This window comes from Phodopus roborovskii, unplaced genomic scaffold (assembly GCF_943737965.1).
Source record: "Phodopus roborovskii unplaced genomic scaffold, PHOROB, whole genome shotgun sequence".
Taxonomy (NCBI): domain Eukaryota; kingdom Metazoa; phylum Chordata; class Mammalia; order Rodentia; family Cricetidae; genus Phodopus; species Phodopus roborovskii.
The window spans coordinates 11,925,213-11,949,763 of record NW_026126563.1 but is presented as its reverse complement, the minus strand read 5'-3'; the positions used below and the strand labels follow the sequence as shown (position 1 = coordinate 11,949,763).

General features: G+C 41.1%; 1 non-coding gene across 1 annotated transcript; it reads left to right on the top strand.

Annotated features, from left to right (window-relative positions):
• Positions 1-263: 263 nt before the first annotated feature.
• On the top strand, positions 264-368 carry LOC127235076 (U6 spliceosomal RNA). Its single transcript, XR_007835668.1, has one exon. It is a non-coding gene; the product is annotated as a U6 spliceosomal RNA (small nuclear RNA).
• Positions 369-24,551: the final 24,183 nt, after the last annotated feature.

Genomic DNA, 24,551 nt, shown 5'->3' with positions numbered 1-24,551 from the left:
AAGGAAAAAGAAAAAAGAACTCTGAACTATATCAGACATAACTCAAATATATTCTTCAAATAAATTAATTAAAGAGATTTTAACAAAGTCACTATTTGCAAAAGCATAGACATATTTAAAGACACTAACAAAGGATATTGCAGGCTCCTCTATGAGGCTAGCAATAGCAATAGCTTTTTAAAACTGCAGGTTACTGTCACCTGCAAAGATCAGCAATGTACAGAAAGCACCCTGACCGAGAAGTCGTTAAAAGAATACAGCCAGTGCTCTCTTCAGCAGCACACATACTAAAGCTGGAACGATCCAGAGGAGATTAGCGTGGCCCCTACGCAAGGATGACACAAATTCGTGAGGCATTCCATATTAAAAAAAAAAAAGAAAAAAGAATACAGTGATCATAGTGGCCTCATGGGAACAGAAATGGGAAAATAATACCCACACTATGTCCTCTCCTTTCCTTTTCAAATTTTTAAAAGATGTATTTATGTATGTATTTTGTCTACAGGTATGCATATGTACCATGTGCATGTCTGATATTCTTGGAGGTTGGAAAAGGCATCAGATCCGCTGGAACTGGAGCAATAGATACCATGTGGATGCTGGGAATGGACTCGGGCTAGAAGAACAAGTGCTACTAAATGCTAAGCCTTCTCTTTAACTCCTCCCTTAGATTTTCTGCTCATGCTCTCTACTGACCAAATCCAAGGATTGGTCACAATGGCGTTTAAGTAAGTAGTACCGTGATTCTGCAAAGCTAACCAGAACTGAGTCGAAGCCGGATGGTGGTGGCACACGCCATCTCTCTAGGTCCAACAAGAATTGAGTCACTAGGAGGCTTTGTGAGAACAAATTACTGAGCACCACCACCTGAGAATGGGGTAGGAACTGAAAAAGTAGTTTTCATGTCACCTTGTATGGCTTAATGCAAGTCCCGAGTCCATGCTTAGAAACCCCTGAATTTAAATTAAGCATCGCTGTCTCTGGGCAGAAAAAGGTGAAAAGTGCATGTGGAAGACAGCCGACACAGGAACAATGGAAGGTGGTATGGGAACAATGGACTCATCTGTCACCAAAACAGCTGTCTCTGAACCTGTGCCTTTTGATTTGTTTTCATTTTTCTTCTTCCTCTGCAAATGCAAAAAGGCTAATTATGTTGCCTTGGTGAAGGAGAACAGAGGAGGCTGGAGTCTTTTCAACATGCCTCGCAAACAGTCCCTTGAAAAGCCCCTACACTTAGTCTGTGTCTAGGCTAGACTGCCTCTCCCCAACAAGAGCTGGTGTCTGCAAAAATGGTGTTGGCAGGAATGAGCCCTGGTTCCTCCTTACACCACTATATTCTTGAGCCTACCTACTCACTCACAGAAAAATCTAGAAAATTGACAGTTTGAATGTTAATCTATGAGAAATGCATATGAGTATCCTGGCTTTAGAAAAATAAGGTTTTAATGGATGAGGTCATCCATCAGGCTTGTAGTAACTGAAATATAAAGCTGAACTAGACGATTTCTCAGTCATGGGCAAGTTTGCTCCTACTACATTTTCATTAAAGTCCAACGGTCAGATTATGCTAAAGATAACTGAGTCATAGCAAAGGGACAGAGTGTAAAGCTAAAAGCTAAAGCCTTTCTCCCTTCTGTGTAAACAAAGTCAAGCATGTCAGATCAATCAGTGACCAGTTTGGGAGAACTTGGAGCCAAGGGTTTGATCTGAGTTTGCTGGTGGACAGGTTGTCTCTATTTCCTTGCAGAGAGCTCAAAACCCCAGACTTACCTGGCAAGCAAGAAGTCCGTAGGGGACAGAGGTCAGGTCATCTATTATTCATTCCTATGGTTAACACTACTTTGTAGTTGTCTGCCCAATGCACACAATTTTTGATAATTTAAAATTTTTTAAGACGTATACCTATTTCCACTTTATCTGGGGGGAAAGCTGACATCAGAAGTGGATCAGCTTTAAGTTCGTTATTTAAAGCAGAATCTTAGCTACAGCCAGGGGAAAGGGAAGAGACGAGTGTGTGTGTGTAAATTCTCCATCTATTTATTCATTTATGGAAACATTCCTAGGGAACTTAGTATTTTAACCCAGAATAAAACCCAGAAGACTAACAAACTCTATTACCTTTATAATGTTCATAGTGATCGTCCATGAAATTAGACTTAACATTGTGTCTTTCAAAAGTTAAAATGTAACGAAATTTATAAAATATATTAAATGGAAAAGAATAAACATTCTGATATTGGAAAAAAAAAACCACACTGAGATGGATTGTTTGTCCAAACAATCAGTTAAAGACTCAGAGTTGCAAAGCACCCTCACCCCGCAATGTACCCTGCCCTGCTCTATCTGTATAAAACAGGAGACCTGAGCCATTGTGTGAGAAACCCTAAGCCCTAGACACAATTCTGATAGAAGCCTCAGCAAGAACTGAGGCTCCCTGGAGAGATGGCTCAGCAGTAAAGAGCAATGGCTACACTTTCATAGTACCTGAGTTCAAGTACCAGCACCCACATGGTGTCTCACAACCATCTGTAACTCCAGTTCCTGTAGATTCCAATGCTCTATCTTGGCCTTTGCAGTTACCAGGTATATACATGTCATGCACATGCTTTCATGCAGGCAAAAGACTCATGCATAGGAAATAAAAATAAATAAATCTTAAAAGGGGGGACTATTAATTGACCTGAAACAGTGCCTTGGATACAGGTGATATTTCAGAGCTATTATCTTCTCATCAGTTTTCCAGGAGTCAAGTAGATGAGGCGTGAAATGAGAGTAAAACCTCTAGATAAAAGTGATTACCAACTGGCAGCAGTATTATTTTGAAAAGTAAAGTAAGGGAGACTCACCAAGTAGAAATAAAGTTAACATAAGTGAGACCGGGAAGATGGATCTTGTCACCAAGAATGAGGATCTGAGTTCAGGTACTGTGGAGGCTCTGATGCTGGTGATTAGCCAAGCCAATAGGGCATCATTCATCACTCTGGCGTTCCACTGCTCAAGGCACAGTGAAAGGGATGCTGTGTGCATCTGGGGCCCTGGTGGGACCCTGTGAACTCAGCTCAACCAGAAGGACTGATTTTAGCATGGGGCAATTTGCTGAAGGATTTACTCTCAAATTGGCCAAGTGGTGCCCCATATGGATATGCAATGAGCAAAGGACAGAGTTTCTGTGCCACCCAGTCCTGCTGCTGCTTAGTCCCACAGAGGTTTGTATTAATTATAAACTGTTTAGCCAATGGCTTAGGCTTCTTGTTGACCAGCTTTCTCTTAATTATTAACCCATTTCTATTAATCTGTGTATCTCCACATGGTCTTGGCTTATTAGTGATGCCCAGACCTCTTGCTTCCTCAGCAGCTACATGGTATCTCTCTCAAGACTCACTCTCTGCTCCAGGATTCTCCTAGTCTGGTAGCTAGCCCCTCCTATACTTCCTGCCTGGCTACATCCTGCCTGTCCATTGGCTGAAACAGCTTTATTTATCAACCAATAAGAGAAATATATATATTCATATATCCACAGCATACAGGACATCCCTCATCATCTCCTCTTTTTAAACATCAAAAGTACACACACACACACACACACACATATATATATATATACATACATACATACAGTTATCAAGCAAGAACCATATTTAACAATAGTTAGTCCACCAAAGCACCAACATCTGGCAAAATTTTAAAAAAATATTCTATCATCTATTCTGTCTTTGTGAGTCTTAAGTTTTATATGTAATTTATCTTTTATCATAACTAAGGAAAACCATGACCATAATTATGTCCTCAACTCCATCAAAGACCCTAGAAGGATAGTATATAAACTCTAGAATTGATAGAGAAGTCTTGATGCCTGGACAGTTACCCAAAGTTCCTCTATAATGTTGGAGCATCCCTCTTTAGTTTATATGCCCAGAATGTCTGGCAGACTTTTTGATGAAGCAAGAACCTTGAAGGGCCATCCTGTCCCTTGGCAAGTTCAGCAGTCACTTTCCTTGTAACCTGCTTGTCCAGTTTGGACAGTGTGCTGTCAAGCAGTCCAAGCAAGAACAGTTTCTTGTCCAAATAGCTATTCCTGCCATGTTGAAGGCAAACTCCATAATGAGTTTCTTCAATGCCCATCTTTCTCTCTGATGTAATTGGTGTTGCCAGGAGCAGTTTTGTCTCATTGTTATGAAAAGCCCTAATAAACCATTTTAAACACAACATTCTGTAGGTCTTTGAAATGTTTTGAAGAATACTTATTCATTTGAAATATATCTCTATATCTAGAAAGCCTAACTAACATAATTATAAGTTTTGTCTAATATACATGACTATAATCTGTATTTAATCATGCATTACATTTTTGAATGAGCTGTATAAACATAATGTCTAAACAAGAATAGAAATATACATATAACAAAATTGACCTTAAATTTGTATCAATGAACCAAAATCCATACCAATGCAAAGTATTTATTTCTATAACATATTCCCTCCCTCACTTTTCTTTAAGAAAGAGATTGAGGGTGATTATTAACCATTTATAACCAAACCATTTAAATGAAAACAAACATTTATAAACAATATTTTGGAATTTGGGTGTTGTTCTCTCCAAACTGCTTCCTGATTTTTGGGGACGCTGTAAATCCCAAGGGGATCCTGAGAAAACTTAGAACCCTGGCTATCCATATACATAGATTGGTAGTTGTGGCTTATAATTAAGCCAGAGCTAACCAATAAGAAACACTAGTAACCAACCAACAGTTTCATAATTAATACAAGTATCTGTGTGTTATCTGGGGCTGATGTGGCTGTGGGACCAGGCTGATGGGAAAATGCTCGTTAACACAATGGCACCTGCAACGTGGGCATGAAGAACTTCCACTTAAAACTTGACAAAAACTTAAGAGATTTTAGAAATAAAAGAGCAGAGTCAAGCAAGGCTTCTTGGTAGCAGCATTTTTCTCAGATGAGCTCTGTTTGCCAGGCGTTCTCTGAGGCAAGCAGATGCGTGCGGCTCCTTTAAGAGTAGCTCCCTGATTTGCATAAGTGGCCAAAACCTTTGCTGTTAACAAGCTGATAAGACTCATGTGATTAGAATAAGATAAAGATTAACATAGGTTTGGGAGAGAAAATAAAAAGGTTAGTTGGTTAAAAGAGAAATAGAGAGACCGGGCAATGGTGGCACATGCTTTTAACCCCAGCACTCGGTAGGCAGAGACAAACATATCTCTGTGATTTCAAGGTGAGCCTGGTGTACAGAGTGAATTTCAGGACAGACAAAAATTCACAGAGAAACCCTGTCTCAGAAAATGAAAAAATAAACAAAGAGTAAAAAAAAAAAAAAAAAAAAAAAAAAGCCATGGGAAATACACAGAGTCTGAATACTGTATGCTATAGTGTCTTTAAATTGCTTGATTGCCAAGGAAAGAGCTACAGCTAGTAAAATACATTTGATTATAAATGTTAAATTAATACAACTTATATATTTTGAAATTTTTTTGACTTCAAATTTTAAGTTTAAGGACGGGTTACTTGGGAAGAGAACTTCTACAGAAAATGAAAAGCTGTAGATTCCTTCCAGACTAATATGGTTTGATAAAGCAAGACTCCCGAAGCAGTGTCCCAGGTGATCAGCATCTAGAACAGCTGAGACCATGCAGCCTCACAGAACACAAAAACAAGGACTTAGTCAGGTTTCTGTGTTTTTTCATGATCCTCATGGTATAAATAGTGCCCCTAGCCAGCAGAAAGCATGGATGCTACTAAGGACACCCATGGAATGAATGTATACATAACTTGACCATGAGCAGAAAGGTGGGAATCTCTTTGGCCCAAGACAATGGTCAGCTGAAGCTGGCGGCATTGTACAGAGGAAAGGATGTCAAGTTACTGTGGCTGTCACCTCTATATGGCACTCACTACAGACCAAGCTATTATACAAAATAATTAGTGTCCAATATCAGTACCAAACTCTAGTTTAAATTTTCCCATAGAATTATCAATTCTAAAATATACAGTAAAGTCAACTTTAAATTAATTGTGAAGTCCTACAAAACAGTTTTAAAACAATTAAATATTTTTGTTCATTTTATTTGTTGGTGTTGGTGTTGAAGGTGGGTGGGAAGGTATGTCTAATGGTGAGTTAAGCATGCCATAATTTGCGTGGAGAGGTTGTCTCTCTCCATCTACCTTTATTGGGTTATAAAGATTCAAGGATTAAACTGAAGTACCCGGGTTTCTCCGGAAGTGTGTATACCTGCTGTTCTATCTGTTTAGCCCAAAGAAATAAATGATTTGTTTTTGATTCTTTTGGTTTTTGAGAATTTCACATGTAACTACCACATTCCATCATTTCCACAGCTCCTTCGCCTTCCTCTGTGACTGAAAACAATGAAGTAAAAGGAGGACATGACTACTCCTCAAGTGTGGAGACTTTCGTTGTACCTGTAAGGAAGAAAATGGAAGAGGGGAGAGTCCAGGCTGAACAGGACCATGGCCATGGGGGGGGGGGGCGACAAGAGAGGAGCCACCCACTGAAAGGAGACCTGGGCCAAGAGGCCCAGAGACTGGCATAGCCCCTGGGCCCTGGGAGGGAGAGGTTTAGGGTAGGGGGCAGGGTGAGCAGTGTTGGGAGGAGACACCAGTACTGAGGGATGCTGGGAGAGCTGACCAGCATCCATTTTTATATGTTAACAGCCATTTGTCCTGGGTTTTGGAGACCTAATGCTCCAACTCCTCCCATTTCAACCCCTAAACACATGCCCTCTTCTCTATTGTTACATTCACCACACCCTACCTTGTGTATGTTGTGTGTTTAGGGTAAGCATTAGAGGGACTGCAGTATTACAGTATGTTACAGGAAGGGTGCATCCACGAAACCTCAACAATGCCTTTGCCTAAACAAGACCTGCAGAATGAGCACAGTTGCCCCGCCAACGATGATGGGCAGGGGGTCTCACAAGGCTCCACCCCTAGATGAAGAGCTACATGCAAGCAAGGGCTGCTGAGAGAAAGTTTTCTTCCGAGATGAACTCCTCAAAGATTGTCCAATCCAAAGAAATCTGTTTGCTTGTTTTCCAAGGCAGGGCTTCTCTGTGTGTCTCTGGTTTTCATGGAACTTGCTTTATAGACCAGGCTGGCCTCAAACTCAGAGACTCTCTCGCCTCAGCCTGCTGAGTGCTGGGGTTAACGCTGTGCCCCACCACCGCCCAGCTAAAGTTGGGTTGTCATTGTTGTAGCTTTATTTTTTGAGACAGAGTCTCTATGCAGCCCTGGCTGTCCTGGATCTCACAATGTAGACCAGGCTGGTCTCTGTGTAGCTCTGGTTTTCATGGAACTTTCTTTATAGACCAGGCTGTCCTCAAACTCAGAGATCCTCCTGTCTCTGCCTCCTGACTGCTGGGTTAAAGGGGTACACCATCACACCTGATTCCAAAGAAATGGTTTTAAAATTAAGTTGTGGCCAGGTGTAGTGACACACACTTTTAATCCCGCCACTCTAGAAACAGAGGCAGGCGGATCTCTGAGTTTGAGGCCAGTCTGATGCACATAGAGTCCCAGGCCATGCAGGAGTATCTAGTGAGGGTCCCAGGCCATGCAGGAGTACCTAGCAAGACCCTAGAGAGACAGAGAGAAGGAGATAAGATGGAGCTGTAATACTGCACAGCTTTTGCATGTTTGCTCTGGGTGTTGTTCTGAGGATTGAATCCTCTGCCACTGAGTCACACGCCCTCCCCCCCCCATCCCGCACAAGAACTCGTACAGGATAGGCCTTACAATTATGTGCCTTTGTTGTTTGGAAATATATACTACGAATGTGTTACATCTTACTCTTAATCAGCCAAGTGCTGAGCACAGTTGTGTTAAGCATAATTAGAAATCTACTGATTAGTCACTGTTCCCATACACTTCTTAATCTTATAATGGGAAACTGAAAAGTTAAAAATCTAGCCATGAAAACACTGCATACCTAAAATCTGTAGTACACTTTATTAAATACCCATCAGTACAGTAAATAACAGCAAACGGACATTACTTTGAAAAAGCCTGTGAGACATAAATGACGACAGTAAACTATTGTAAACGTGATGTTACGTAGCTAGGGAAAAACTACTTTGGTAAGTAGTATCAGTGACAAGCTCTTTGCTTCCTTTCTCAGCTAAGGCTTGCTCAGTGACCCTGAGCCCGCAACCTCTCTGTTTGAAAATAAAATAAGGCTTGAAACTCGAGAAGCCGTATCAGTCACCTGACGCCCCACACCAAGCCTTGACGCCTTATGGATGCCAGTGTTTCGTTTGCACGCTCCACTCGGGGAAGGATATGCTTGGACACACGAACTGAGGGTTACTCAGCTCACTCTCGCTTCGGGGAGTTTTATTTCACACAGCACAACGTTCAGCTAGGGCTTTATAGGGACGGGAGTGAATCTGGGTACCCACACAAGAAAAAGGAAAGCAGTGTCAACTACTGATTCTAGATCCAAACTTCGCCCTCAGAGACCTTGAGAAAGAAGAGGTGTGTTGACATCTCAGGAAATGCTAATTAAAAATGTCAACAGAGAGGGATGAAAGCTGATCTGGTTGCTCCTGGGCCTGCACAGAAAAGAGCAATGAGATGTGGATGTCAGAGCCTGAACTGGAGTCATGAAAGGCCTAGGAGCAGCCTGACTGCATGAGATGAAACACCTGCACTGGTCCTTGCATGAATAATGCACTTATTTCCAAACAAAGAGCAGCTAATGCCCGAGCTTTGGGATGCGAGCAGGATCTGCTTTTCAGAGAAAGCATGGACACCTGAGAGGAACACAAGGGGCATTGTGCTTAGGAATGAAAATGTGATCTAGGGAAATGCCAGTTTATCCGCGTTTTGGCTGGCTTACCGCTTTGTTAAGAGAAGGGACATATTTTTGAAACAACTGTGATTAGCTGAGGTTTAATGTGCCTTCTTTGTAATTACCTATAATTTACAAAGATCACACTGTAGTTTGCAAGCCTGCTTAAAGAACAGATCAGGCGCTGCTTCACACGCACGCACGGAGAAAGACGTGTTCAGCTATACCCCCAACAGAAACCATTCTACTAAGCACTTCTGTTCATTCCACACCATTTGCTTTTGGCTTTTGCTTTCTTGGTTCAGACATACCCACATATGCTGTTTAACATTTCCTCGGGTTCATCTATCGATGCCAGTGACTGAAAGTCACTCTGCACAGTGGGAGATCAAGTAAGATGAGCTGGCACAGCTCACCTCCAGACCGGTCCTGTGCCCTGAGTTCTCCAACAACAGAAGACAGTGGGTTTGTTTGGTTGGTTGGTTGGTTTTGGTTTTTCAAGACAGGGTTTCTCTGTATTGCTTTGGAACCTGCCCTGGAACTAGCTCTGTAGACCAGGCTGGCCTTGAACTCACAAAGATCCGACTGCCTCTGCCTCCCGAGTGCTGGGATTAAAGGCGTGGGCCGCCAACGCCCGGCTAAGACTGTAGTTTTTATTTTACTTTTTCTCATACATTCTAGAACTGAGACTTGAGAACTGTCTGGGTCAAAAATGAATTCATGGAATGAAGCTTTTGGTTTAGCTTCTTGGATCTCATTTCTGAACAAAGGGACATTCTCCTAGTCGTGTGACCACCTTGCAAGAGTGATCCTCAGCTTCTCCACCACCCCATGTCTTATGAAACTGGGTACCTCGCAGGAGCATGTTTTCATAGGCCATGTTTACAAAACCTCATCAGTGAGGTGGCCAATCTCTGTCTCGTCCTACTCTATGCTTCATCAGATTTCTTCCTGCTGAAGTACATTAGTTAGCATTCCCTCAAGAAGCATTTGTGAGTTTGGTTTCCGAATGCAAATCACAACTACAGTGAGATACTACTTCCACTTTTGAAAAATCAAAAGGATGGTGACAAATATTGATGAAGAACTGGAAAAACACAGAAGCCTCACATATGGCCGGTAGACATGAAAAATCTGTAGACACTTTGGAAAACAGCTTGGCAAATCCTTAACCAGTTAAACACAAAGCTACCAAATGACCTAGCAACTGCCCTCCAAGCCACCTCCCCAGGAAAATGAAAATTTATGGCCAAACAAAAAACTTGTCACAAGTGCAGATAACACCACTTTTCATAATGCTAAAAGCAAAAACATCCGATGATTGACAGACAAATAGATAAACAAAATGTGACATAAGTATACAACTGAACATTATTTAGCCTACAAAATAATGAAGTTTTGGTACTATAACACAGAGAAGCCCAAAAACATCTTTCCTAAGCAAAAATTAAAAGTGAGTCATAAAAGGAAATAAATTGGTGATTCCATTTGTATGAAATATCTAGAATACAAAAGGTTAAAAAGTAGATTAATGATTATGTAGGGCTTGGTGTAGAATCTAGGCTGAAAACTAAACGGTACATATACATATTGTCAGTGCTGAGAATAAAAAACGCCTCTCACATACTAGGACACTACCACCAACACATGGCCACTAGCCCATTGGGACAATCCTCTAGGGCTGTGATGGTGGCTGCATAGGTCTGTTTTTCCACAACATATACTATCATTGACTTATGTATAAGGCCTGGGGGCACACACCTTTAATCCCAGCATGCAGGAGGCAGAAACAACCAGATCTCTATGAGTACCAGGACAGCCTGGTCAACGGATGGAATTCCAGGACAGCTGAAGCTGTACACAGAGAAACTATGTCTCAAAAAACAAGCAGAAATCCAAACAGAAAGCAACACAATAACTAAGAATAAATAAAAAGAGCTGGTGGAAGTGAAGACATAAAACATCAAATGAGAAAAACATGTAAGACAAGGAGTGATGAAGTGAACCTGGGAAATATTATCATAGAGACAGGAAGTACACTGTTGCGGAATAATCTTTTTGTACACCGTGAAGATGTGCCTTTGCCAAGGTGCCTTCTGATTGGTTTAATTAAAAGCTAACTAGCCATTAGCTAGGCAGGAAGTATATGCAGGACAGCCAAACACTGCACATTAGGAAAAAGAACAGTGGGCTCACCAGGAGATACTGCAAGAGCAAGGCATGCTGGAGGACAAGAAAAGCCACGAGCCATGTGGCAATATGTAGATTAACAGAAACGGGCTAATTTAAGTTGTAAGAGCTACTTAGAATCAAGCCTGAGCTATTGGTCAAGCTTTCATAATTAATAAGAGGTCCCTGTGTCATGGTTTGGGATCTGTCTGGAGGGACAGACCCTGTGATGAAAAGCACAACCCATGGTAAGGAACATTGCAAAGGACAACACATAAAATTTTATAGGGTAAAGTGGGGAGAATTAACCAGGAAAACATAACGATCTACGTGCATTCGTTTCTAAAAAGAATTTTGCAATCCATTAGGCAAAAACTGACAGAAAGAAGAGAAATGGGAAAATGCACAACTAATAAGATCACAGTAACAGTGAGACCATAGATAAAGGCAGTTAGCAAGAGAGTAGATGACTGGCCATCCTGAACTAATTAACAACACCTCTGATCAACATCTCTAGAATGCTGGTTCTAATCAGACACGCATACAAATTCAGGAAGTTAGCACATATGTAAAGCAATAAATTTTGGAGATTTAAGATTCTAAACAATGGGAGATCATCAAAGTCTGTCACATCATTTGGGGAAGGGCCTAGGGGACTGCCCAGGCCTCCTAACTGGCCCCACATACAGAGGGTTTGGTTCAGTCCAGTGCTGCTTCCCCAGATTTACGACTGGAGTCCATGTGCTTTCACTTGTTCAGGTCAGCTGCTTCTGAGGGTTTCTCCAGCTTGGTCGTGACTCCTTTGCTCAGCCTTCCTCCCTTTCTACAACTGTATTCCAGGAGTACATCACCCTCCCTGGGGAGTGGATGGAGGGTGCCATGAGGGGGATAGGTGAGGGGCATAAGTAAATAAGATTGATTCTAAATTAAATAAAGAAAATTAAAAATGTTATTAAATTAGAAATTAGTTAAAATTGACAGACCTGAAAATTAACATCATTTAACTTTATATTGGGATCAAATAAAAGAGATATGGTGAAATATTATTTATGATTTATTAAAGCTTGCCTGAGGGTTCAGAATGCAAAGCCAGTCACAAACCATAGAGCCAGGCAGTGGTGGCACACACCTTTAATCCCAGGACTCAAGAGACAAGCAGATGGACCTCTGCTAGTTTAAGGCCACCCTGAGCTACAGGAAATTGATCCAGTCTAAGAGAAACAGCTCACACAAAGGTGATCTCGGCACTGGGGATCACAACCTTTAATCCCAGCACTTGGGGTATATAAGATAGGAGCAGATATTCAGTCTGGGGCATTTTGGTCACCAGCCACATTGAGGGCAGGATTGCTACAGCCTGGGTAGAGTAAGAGCTACTGGCCTGGCTGCTTTGCTTCTCTGATCTTTCAGCTTGAACCCTAATATCTACCTCTGGGCTGTTAAAATTTTGTGTTACAAAGAGAAATTACAGAAATTGTGAACATGTCTGTGTCCCTTCATCCAGACTTTCCTAAGGCTCAGAAGAGCAGAGAGGGAACGGGTCATGAGGGTCCGAGCTAAGCTTACTCTCCACGTCTCTTCACCACACCCACATGTCTACGGAATTAACTCCAGAGTTAAAAATCAGAAATGCCACCCAGACCTGCTGCTGTACTGGCATGCGCGGCTCCTTCCTCTAACTCTGACAGCTCTCACTTGTTTCCATTTCTACCACCTTGTCGTTTCCAGAATGTTATGTGAGTGAAATCAGTGCGTGGGTTTTCGAGACTGGGGTTGGTGTGGTTTGGATTAAGTGCAAGTACATCCCTAAAGGGGATGCAGTTTAATTAACTGCATTACAAACAAGGTAGAAACTAGCCAAGTGTAGTGGTGTATACATCTTTAATCCCAGCAACCGGGAGACAGGCAAGCAGATGCCTGTGAGTTCAAGGCCAGCCTGGTCTACACAGTGAGTTCCAGGACAGCCAGGGCTACACAGAGAGACCCTCAAAAAAAAAAAAAAAAAAAAAAAAAAAAAAAAAAACTGCCAACCAAGTAATCACACAAATAAGTGAAAAGATGAGATAAAAGGGTAGAAACAATCCAACAATGTTGTTTAGCTGTAGTAAGGGGAGAGGGTCAGGGTTGATAGTCAGCAAAGTAGAAGCCCCCTGTCCCCTGTCTGAACACTGGTGACTTTATAAAACATAGAACCATGTGCAGCCCTGTGCCACCTCAGGCTCTGCCAGAAAAAAAAAAAAAAAAAAAAAAAAGCTATTCTATTGCCACATGTAGATATGTAGATTCCTGAATCTGTAGAATTGTGAGTTAAATAAACTTTATTCTTTAGAGAGTTACTTAGCTTCAGGTACACAAAATGTTCTAAGACAAAATTTTTGTTTGTGTAGTAGTCCTAGCTGTTCTTGAACTCACTCTGTATACCAGGCTGGCCTTGAACTCTGAGATTCACCCACCTCTGCCTCCTGAGTGCTGGGATTAAAGGTGTGTGCAAACACTGATATATTCATATTAGGGAATACTACCTAGCCATAAGAAGGAATGTGCTATTGATGCATGAAGTAACTTGGATGGATATCAAGGGCATTGTGCTAAGTGCAAATACCTGTTTTTGCTGGGCATGGTGGCACATACTTTTAATACTATTACAAATAAGACTGCCATGGACACTTGCACAAAGGTTTTGTCTGAACCTAAGTATTCCTGTGAGTAAATACCCAAAAGTACAACTGGTAGATTGTATGTTAAGCCTCTGTTTAGCTCTTACAAAAACTGCCGAACTGTTTTCTGGAGGTGCTAGACCATCTTACATTCCAACCAGCAATGCATGCGTTTCTGGAGGTGTTGAACCATCATCTTACATTCCAAACAGCAATGCACGGGACCTGGTTTCTCTGCATCGTTGTCAGGTGTTAGTGGTACCCTAACTTTTTAGTTTTAGCTGTTATACTGTCAGTTAATAGCTCACTGTGGCCTTAATTTGCATTTTACTAATGGCTAGGGTGAGTGAACATGGCTCCAGGAAGTTTTCTGTACTTTCAAACATCTTCAGTGAAAGCCCAAGGGCAAAGGTCACCTTGCCATAAAAGCAGGCACTGTGAGAAATGCTGTTGCTCCCAGTTTAAAAGGCCCCAGCAAGAGGTGAGTTTTAAGGTTGGCAGGGTTTGTGGTGGCAACCAGCAATGAAAGGCATTTTACATGTGTGTGTACTCTGCTCCTGGGAGACTTGTTCAGGAAGGTCATGTCCACATACGTGAGCTGAGGAGAAGCCATGGCTTCCAAATGGGAAGACTAAATACAATGCTTTGTTTGCCACTGGGTTTCAGCACGTAGCACTGTATTCCTGTGTGTCAAACTATGGGGATTGTAGATTGCTGGCTTCTCACAGATGGTTTTATAAAAAAAGGCAAATGTAAGATAATAGTAACAATGCCTTTAACCCCTGCACTTGGGGGGCACAGGCAGTTGGATCTGAGTTCAAGGTCAGCGTGGTCTACACAGTGATTTCCAGGGCAGCCAGGACTACACAGAGAAACCCTGTCTAAAAAGAAAGGAAGGAGGGAAGGAAGGAAAGAAGGAAGGAAGGAAGGAAGGAAGGAAGGAAGAAAGGAAGGAAGGAAGGAAGGAAAGGAGGGGGAGCAATGTGCCAGTTGGGTTTTACAAGATTTCCCTGTAGCCCTGGCTGTCCTAGAACTCTCTCTCTCTGTAGCCCAGACTGGCCTCAAAGTCAGAGATCTGCCTGCACCTGCCTCCTGAGTGCTGGGATTAAAAGTAAGTGATACAACTGCCTAGCATTTTTTCAAAGTAATTTTTTAAATTTTATGTGCATTGATGTTTTACCTGTATATATGTCTGTATAACGATGTTAGGTCCCCTGAAATTGGAGTTACAGACAGTTGTGAGCTGCCATGTACCTGCTGGATATTAAACCTGGGTCCTCTAGAAGAAGAGCCATTTCTCAAGGCCTAAAAGAGGGAATCTTAATTAAGAAAAAGCCTTGACTAAAATTTGGCCTGTTGGCAAGTCTGTGGGGCATTTTCTTGACTAAAGACTGAAATGGAAGGCCCCACAGTCCTGGAGCTTATAAGAAAGCAGACTGAGCAAGGCGTAAAGAGCAAGCCTTAAATAGAGTTCCTCATGGCTCCTCCTGCTGCTCCTGACTCCAGCGCTTTAGTTTCCTGCCCTTTGGTGATGGACTGTGAAACAGAAGGGTAAGGTGAAACAAACCCTTTGCTCCCCAAGTTGCTTTTGGTTGTGGTGTTCTAACAAAGCAATAGAGACCCTAACCAAGACATTCATGTTCATCTAAAACAAAGCTGGGCGGTGGTGGCACACAGCTTTAATCTCAGCACTCTGGAGGCAGAGGCAGGTGGATCTCTGTGAGTTGGAGGCCAGCCTGATCTACAGAGTGAGTGCTAGGACAGCCAGGGTAGTTACATAGAGAAACCCGGCTCAAAACAAAAAAAAAAAAAAAAAAAAGTTAGTTAACAAAACCAATAATAATACAATTAAATATGAAATAACCTAGACAAGGTGGTTTGAAAACTATTAGAAATAACTGTTATTTCAATAATAAACTTCACTATACATTGAGATGTTAGCAGCAGATTGAATGTATATACGATATAAATAGGTAAGTAAAGGTCCACAGCCAAATAGTTTAAACACAGGTAGTTCAGTAGTCCCTCCCTTCTCCTCCTTCCTCAGGCTGTTGTTTTGAGTGTTTACACAGATCTTTTGAGCTCCTCAAGTTTCCCTCCTCCCGGCTGCAAAGGCCTGGAGTAACTCTGGCCTTGAATACTAACTGAATGACCTATTACTTTCCTTAGCCTCAATTCTCAGTGTATTTCCTGAGTTTGCTGCTCACATCTAAGCCTTTCTTCAAGCCTCCAGAGCTATACCCAGAGCCAGCCACCTAGTTTGAATATGCTCCATTATTTGGATATGATGACCACCTGGCTGTCCCCTCCCTCATATCTGGGCAGAACTAAGAAAAGGGTAAAGAATGTCTACACTTAACAGTTACGGGTATATTGCTTGCCATACATTCCTGGAGAGGTAAAGGCATGCCCCCAGCCCCAACCAAAGTTTCTCTGTATAGTTCCTGGAAGTCCTGGAACTCAGGCGATCTGCCTGTCTCTGCCTCCAAGGCATACACCACTATCCCCTGCAGATATTAGGGTCTTAAACTCCAAAATTCAAAATGACAGTATTTCTAAAAGAATCATAGCATTTGATGAAAGTTCTAATAATTTTCAAGCATCAAGTGCCGTCCCAATATAAAGACGAATTTTCAGTAACATGGTTTTTCACTTTAATTTTTGAGATTATAATTACAGCATATCTTCCCTTTCCTCCCTCTAAGTCCTCTCTTATATTTCTCCTTCTTGTCCTTGAAATTCATGGCCACTTCTTTCATTAATTGAATATGCATATGAAAAGGTATTTATATTCTTATTGTATACATACACACGTGCGCACACGCACGTGCACATATACCCACAGACTCAGCACGTTATAACTGTATAATGTTACTTGTATGTAGTTTTCAGAGCTCAGCATTTGGTATTGGATAATTAATTGGCGTGCTCTTTCCTAGGGAAGACTATTACTACTGATCTGAGCATTCCTTATTGCTTGTAGTTCTTTGTGTAGGGTTGAGCCCTCATGGGCTTATTCCTGTCCATCTTGGCATGTTTGTTAGTACCATACTTGTTCAGCTCACATTTGAGCAGTCATGCTGATGAGACTTTATGGGTGTAGCTTCTAATATTACTAGGAGACACAGTCTCACAGCAAACTTCCTGATCTTCTGCTCTTAAACGCTTTCCACCCTCTCTTCAATAATGTTACCTGAGCCTTAGGTGCCAGAGGAATACATTGTAACTTGAAATAAATTCATATATTTTGCTTAGACCATGCGATGTCTGGAAATAAGTAGATATTGTGGAATGGCTGAATCAAAATTTAACATATATAATACATTAATATCTCACATAGTTTTTTATTGTAAAATGCTTAAATTTTACAATTTTCATAATTGTGTATATAATATTTTGTCATTAATTATATTCATCAATATGTCACTTAAACTTATCCTTCTTGTCTAACTAAAATTTAGTTTCCATAAAGAAACATCTTTTCAATGTACCCAAGCCCCTTTTGTGCCTCATGTTTCATTTGTCTATTACCTTTAATATACACACTTTATTTCTTAGCCAAACTGAAAAATAATGGTTTCTATTATTAATTATTACCACCGATTTAAAGCATTATGTATCAGATCTTACTAAGCATAATACAAATATCCCATTTAATCCTTGTAATAAACTTTGTTTTTCTTTCTCTCTTTTGTTTTGTTTTTCAAGACAGGGTTTCTCTTGTAGCTCTGGTTGTCCTGGAACTCCCTTTGTAAACTAGGCTACCCTCAAACACAGAAATCTGCCTGCCTCTGCCTGGGATTAAAGGTGTGAACCACCACTACCACCTGGCCCCTTGTAATAATCTTATCTCTTTTTATAAGTGAAGAAACTAAATTCAGAAGCCCTGTAACTTGCCTAATATCTCATAATTAGTACATAGCTATGAACCCAGGCCTTCCCAAATTTGAAATTCAACAGCCATATCTGGAGAAGACATATATTGGAGATATATATATATATATATATATATATATATATATATATATATATATATCCAATGCCTTCCAAGCCAGAAGCAATGGCATTCTGCTACTTAGAAGACGTCATCTCCACATATTCCCAGCCCACAAGGATTTTTCTGACATTAATGACACTGGTCACAACTCCCACAGCATAGACATTTCGTCTCTCTCTCTCTCCCTCTCTGTCTTACACACACACACACACACACACACACACACACACACACACACACAGACAATGATGTCAAGTGAGAGAAATGAGTATGGAGTATTAACTTTTATAAAGATGACTGAGGTTTCTTTTCATTGATAGATCTAATTATTATTGTTGTAGTGTAAAATAAAGCTATTTGGAATTGTTTCAAATTTAAAGGAAATTCAATTTAAAGGAAAACGTTCTTAATGTAAAAAAAAAAGTAAAACAAGAACAGAAAAGCAACCAGCAAGGCTCCTAACAGTGCACAGAAGCCAGGTGGGATGCAAGTTTCAGTGTGCTCAAGCTGAAGGGCTCCTTACCACCCATACCAGGCTAGACAAATTTAACCAAGTGCTTGGAGTACTGTATCCTCACACTAGAAGTTTAAGTGCACCCATTTCTCCAGTATCGAATTTCAGTATCAAATACAAAGTAGCCATCTGAAGACTTCTCTTGAAATCTGGCACAATCACAGACTTCGTGGCAGCAGGATCTCCAGTGTGCTCTCCCGTGGGTGCTGTTTTGCCTGATGGTAGGTAGGCCAGTTCAGGTTCCTTCAGATTGGTGTTAGCACAGGGCATCTTGTTTTCTTTTTGTCTCTCTTAATCTCTAATGCACTTGGCTTTATTTATCTAAAATGAGTTCTGTGTGACACATTTTATCCAAGATGACATTTTCTGTAGACTATTAGACTTAACCTATGGTATCCTCCTTGAGGAAGCTTGACAGCTCTCCAGAGAGTGTAAGCTGAACTTGTTACCCTGTGTTCTTTACTGACCAATATACAGTGACTTGGAAGCCACAGTTTCATATACTTTCCCTTTGTCGTTGCTTCAGGTGGTAGGAATCTGTTTCTGGAAACTCTATCTTGGCATTTCTCTTAATGTTGCTGGACCTATAACCTGCTTCAAAAAATTACCCTTGGGTGGCTAGAGCCACTTCACTTGTGAATGCTGAAAAGGTCCAGAAGTTTTCATCTTTCAATTAACCAAGGCTGGTGATGAGGACGAAATTCCAGTTCCTTTGCCCCCAGGTACAATGAATTCACTGCAGGGTGTTCTGTCGAGCCCCTGGAGTTCTGATGCCAATGCTGAGCCCTCCACCTCTCTTGTTCCCTATGCTGCAGAGTGCCTGGAGTTCTGATGCTGGTACAGAGACCTCCACCTCCCTTGTTCCCTAAGCTGGGAGCCCCTGGGTTACTGATGCTGAGACCTCCACCTCCCTTGTTCCCTATGCTGGGAGCCCCTGGGGTACTGATGCTGAGACCTCTACCTGCCTTGTAAACCCAGTGCTTGCCTCCCCAGGTGCCCTACTGTTTCAGAAGAAACACAGTTCTCACAAATGACAGGTACCTGCACCCACATCTCAGCAGAAGTTTCTTGGAGAACCTGACACTAAATTAGCTTGCATTTTAAAAAGCATTCTTCTGTAAAATACTTCCTTATAGCCTCATCTGCTTCTGCCCTCACATGTTTCCATTATTTACTTACCCTGAAGACTTACAACGGCATCTTGTCCTGAATAGATATTGGAATATATCTGTCAAATTCACCGTATGATGATGAATAACCAACTAACCTGTTTATAACCTAAGAGTAGTTAAGGTAAGCTCTTCATTCGAGCTTGTTCAAGGAAAGCATTCTCTTAATTTTATGGTGATCAAGTTCAACTAACTATTCATTGAGTAGCATTGCAAATGTCTACTTGGGAAAATTGGCAGGTACAAATGTTTGTGCATACTTTTCCTGTATGTGCAAGTTAGTACTTGTATCGTTTGATTGCCTTCCTTGTTTTATGATCCATAAACATTAACCCCATTTTCTATTAACTTTGAATTAACTTTTAAAAGATCCCCAGATATATTCAGTAGCTTAGCTTTACTACATTGTACAAAATAATCAAGCTAGTTGTTTAGGTTTGACTTATAAAGTAGAAATGTAATTTTGTTACATATTTTGTTATTATGGCAAACAATACTGTAACATGAAGTTGCCAGGCATAGGACTTTCCCTAGGTATAGCCAATTAAAATAAAAAGTAAACACCTGAATTAAAAAGAAACTTTCAAAATGAAATTCAATGTTACTTGTTACAATTACTCTGTGAATTTGGTAAATCAAATTTTGGAGTAAGAGATACTTCAGTAATTTAAAAATTAACTGGCTCTGCCAAACTATACTCTGTTCTTTGACAATGACTTCTGAAAACTGATGGGTATCCAGGTGTGTACCGAAGAAAGAAATAGATATTAAGTGGCCACATTTCAATATGAAAGACATTTCTAGGTGAGAAACAGGAAAGGAAATGAAGTGAAAAAATACTTCTATGTTTCAAATTCAAGATTAAGTGGGTGACAAACTATGCTACCATAGGTTAATAAATATATTTATCAATCACATTGTTGCATTTATGAAAATGGCACCTAAACAACAACAACAACCCTTGTAAGCATTTCCTTGGTGAGAAAAAAAACAAAAAAATAAAAACCAAAAATAGATCTTGATCTTGGTCTCTGTATTAATTTTCTGTCATGATAACAGAATACCTGAAGCTAGATACATTATAAAGCAGAGATGTTTATTTACTTACAGTTCTGGAGGTCCAGAAGCATCATTCCAATGTTGATTGGGGCACATGTCACATGTGACGCATGTTAGGTTAATTAAATGGGAGACAACGCACCACCATCTACTAAATCTGGTTTTGTTTGTTTGTTTCATTTCTGTCGTTTATTTTTGCAGAAAGATCATACTATATAGTCCAGGCCAGCCTTGAATTTGCCTTCCTCATTCCTGGGCCTCCTGATTGCTGGGATTATAAAATAGGCCTGCCTAAAACTGATTTTAATTGTTGCAACAAAAACAATTTAGCCTACAAACTCTACAATGGCCTCAGACTCTTCCTTTAAGAAATAACCTATTACCAAGTTCTGCATAATGGTTTCTTCAGATACTTAACACTTTTTCATGCTATCAAGTCAAAAGTATTTTTTTCAGTGTGCCTCACCCTCATATTGTCCTACAAATAGACATGTTTAGTCACAGATGAATGGATGGAGAGGGAGGGAGGGAGAGAAAGAATCTCCCAACTCCAGCTTCTTAAATGATTGAGATCTAGTCCCAGATGGGGATGCATAACTAAATATGTCCAGTCACAAAAAATTTTGATAATAGTGAAAAGTTTCTGAAATTGCAATTCTTGACAATCAAATGTGTGATGAGTCTGAGGTGTTTCTGACAGGTGTTTTGCAGCTCTGTCTCCAAACATATGGCACACACCTTGTCCACGGAGTACTTTCTGTCATGCCACACACCACTCATGAATGCTTCCTGCTACATCCTGGTCTCTGATGAGAGACGACTGTATGTTAGGAAATACAGTATTTTTTAAACTGTACACACAAAGTTTTCTTCTTTGTAGAGATGTAGAGACTTTTCATGGTTTCCCAGTCATGTCCTACTATGTAGCTATCAAATTAGAATAGCTTTGGATTGTACTATATTAGAGTGTTTTTTTTAATTACTGTTTGAATAGCAATAAAAATACTCCTAATGACATATTGCTATACAGTACATAGGCAGTGCATCATTCAGCCTTATCGGAGGGCTACTTCTTGCAGTAGATGGGAACTGACAGAGACCCACGATGGCCAATGTGCAGAGTGAGAGACTTTGGAGCACTCAGTCCTAAATGGGATGTCTTCACCAAAGCCCTCCCCTCAGGGATTTGTGCAGAAGAGGAGGTGCAGGGAAAGACGGGGAGATCCAGAGGTAATGGTTGGCCCCAAAAGCTGGTGTCTTCCAAGCCACAGGACCGGTGGACGCTGATGCGGAGACGATGGCAGCACACCAAAGCCCTGCACAGGCTCAAGCAACTGAGGCTCCAGCAGTGGCAGCGGGAAGCGGACACGGGGTCTCGCTCCTAACCAAGAAGTACTCTGCAACTGTTCCCGGACAGAGGGATAGGCAGTTTTCCCCAGTGAATCTCATTGGGTATATCCACCATCCTCTATGGCAGGCTTTATGCTCCGAAGCGGCTGGCCAGCACCAGATGAATGCTATGGCTTTTCTGTGGGTTTTTTGTTTCATTTTGTTTGGGCATTTTTGGTTTTATATTTTTTATTTGTTTGTTTTGATTTTTTTTTATTTCTTAAAAGAGAACAAAGTTGAGTGGGAGGATCTAGAAGCAGTTGAGGAAGGAGAAATAATATCTCAGCCATGAAAGGTTAGGCTCACAACCAAAATGTCAAAAATTACTGTTTGAGTTACTAACTCATTTTTAAAAAGAGAAACAAAAAGAATCATTAAATGAATGAGATTTGGGATTAGGACAGAATTTCCAACAATTTCTGCAATGGCCTAAACTAGTTTCAGTCATTGTATACTATGTATGTCTGTTATCTTTCTTTACTATGTATTTATGTGAAGCAGTGTTCTCAGTAATCATTATAAAATCAAAACATGAATCAACCATGAAAATGTTACTAATGTTCCACATCTCGCAGAATTAAATATTCAGCCAAGGTTAACGGTTTCCTTTATTTCGCTATTTTACAGATGAATGCTCTTTATGTATTTCTAAGGAAGAGGACATCAGGTCCCATTACAGGTGGTTGTGACCTACCTTGTGGTTACTGGGAATTGAACTCAGGACCTCTGGAAGAGCAGCCAGTGCTCTTCACTGCTGACTCATCTCTCCAGCCCAAGATTAACTCTTTACATAAAAAGAAAAAAAAAAAAAAGCACATCTATGTCTTAGAATACAAATTGTCTCTCCTCTATAAGTGAGAAAATTATATATATGTACATATATATGTACACACACACACACACAAGCATACAAGCATGCAAGCACATGCACACTCAAACAACACACACAAGAAACACATGAATAATTACTTTTAAAAGAAGCCTTGTACTAAGCAGTCTTGTGCCATTTTCACTATACCCTCAGTCATACCTGCTCTCTCCTCTGGGATTCCTCCTCTTTGGTATAATTACGGTACTTAATGCAGTTTGATTCACATAATAGTTACTGGCTGTGGTTTCCCTGGAATCTAGTAACGCAGTTTTTGAATAGTCACTTAACAAGCATTGATTATTAAGCACTTTTAAAATGTCAGTCAGGGTTCCAAACACTGAGGATTCCAAAACGGATCTGATAATTTTGTTACTTCCTAATCAAATACAGAAAAGAACTTGAAGTTGGGCATGGTGCCTCATGCCTGAAATCTCTGCACTTGAGGGTCCAAGGCCAGTGCAGGCTGGACAGAAGGTATCAGGACAGCCTGGGTTATTTCAGTGGAATTTTCATCCCAGAAACTTAAAACAATTTTTGTTGTAGTTGTTGTTGAGGAGAGCAGAGTACAGCTATAATTCCCACCCCCGGGGAAGTAATGGCAAGAGGGACAGGGACAGTCACCCTCCACTGCATAACAAGAATGAAGCCAGTCTGGGCTACTTGAGACCCTGCCTCAAAGAGAACAGCAGGAGACCAGAGGGGCTGGGCAGAGCATGGAGTGTGGGCCTAAGCGCTCTACAGCTGCTCAGCAGAGCTTGGGCAAGCCCCATCTACTCAAGTAGAGTATCTAGCTGTGCTCCAGGAGTGTTTTAAGCATAAAATTTAGAGAATCACTGTCCCAGTAGGGGACCTGTTTCTAAACAAGAAAGTGTTATGAGATTAAGAGCCCCACTTCAGCTCCCTAAAAAAAATAAAATAAAATAAAATTTCTATCAAAATACAGTCCTGTGTTGCTCATTTCCTCCTTCCAAAAGCTTACTAGACATGTTTAACTGGAGACTGTGATATCATTCCAATCTCTTCTTAAAATTGCCCTTTTTTACATTGACCTAAACTTGGCACAGTTCCTGGAACATACTAGCTATCAATGGTCTGCGTTGAACTGTTGAATATCTAAAGCAAAACCTTTTCTAAAATCTCTCTTATGTGGAAGGAAGCAGGGTTTCCAATTCTAGACTTTGGAATGCTGTGAGGCTCAACTGAAAACAAGGAAGGCAGCACACCCAGGCAAATGTTTGGTCAACCTACACCTGTTTCTCTTGGTCTGGTAATGTTTCCTGCTAACTCCCAGGGCAACTACCCTAGTGGGGAGTATTCATCTCACTCCTCAAGGCTAAACTACAAAATAACCCTGGATGGACAAGTGGGGAAGGTCGGGCATTATGGGACTCTTCTCCATTGTAGATAATCTCTATCTAGAGACTTTTGTTGGCACAGGCCCCCAGGATACCTTTTGAAACAGATTACCCACCTCTGAGGCTAACAGCCTGCCTGCTACAGGTATCCACCAGGAGAAGCTCCTAACAATGGACTCCTGCTGTATCTGGCAACTAGCTACCCCTCCCATTGGAACTCTGAATTATTTTGCTGGAGGCTACAACATTCTGAGTGGCTTGCTGGGAGTTGACTGGAGGTGGGGATAACTCACCCAATACAAGCTTAGCAGAGCTGAGCCGCTGCAGCATGTTGGGCTAGCCTTTGATGCAGACTGGTCAGACAGGTTCTGGGTCTACAGAAGAACCAGTTTGACTGGCCTGTTATGCCAACATATTCTGGTTTGATTCCATGTTCCACAGAAGGTAGAAAACCTGCCCTGCGAGTTCAATGCAAGGCATATTAGGTTATCCATTGCACACAGTGTATAGCTTAGGTGCAGCAGAGCTCTTCCACTTCGCAGTAGTGGCCAGC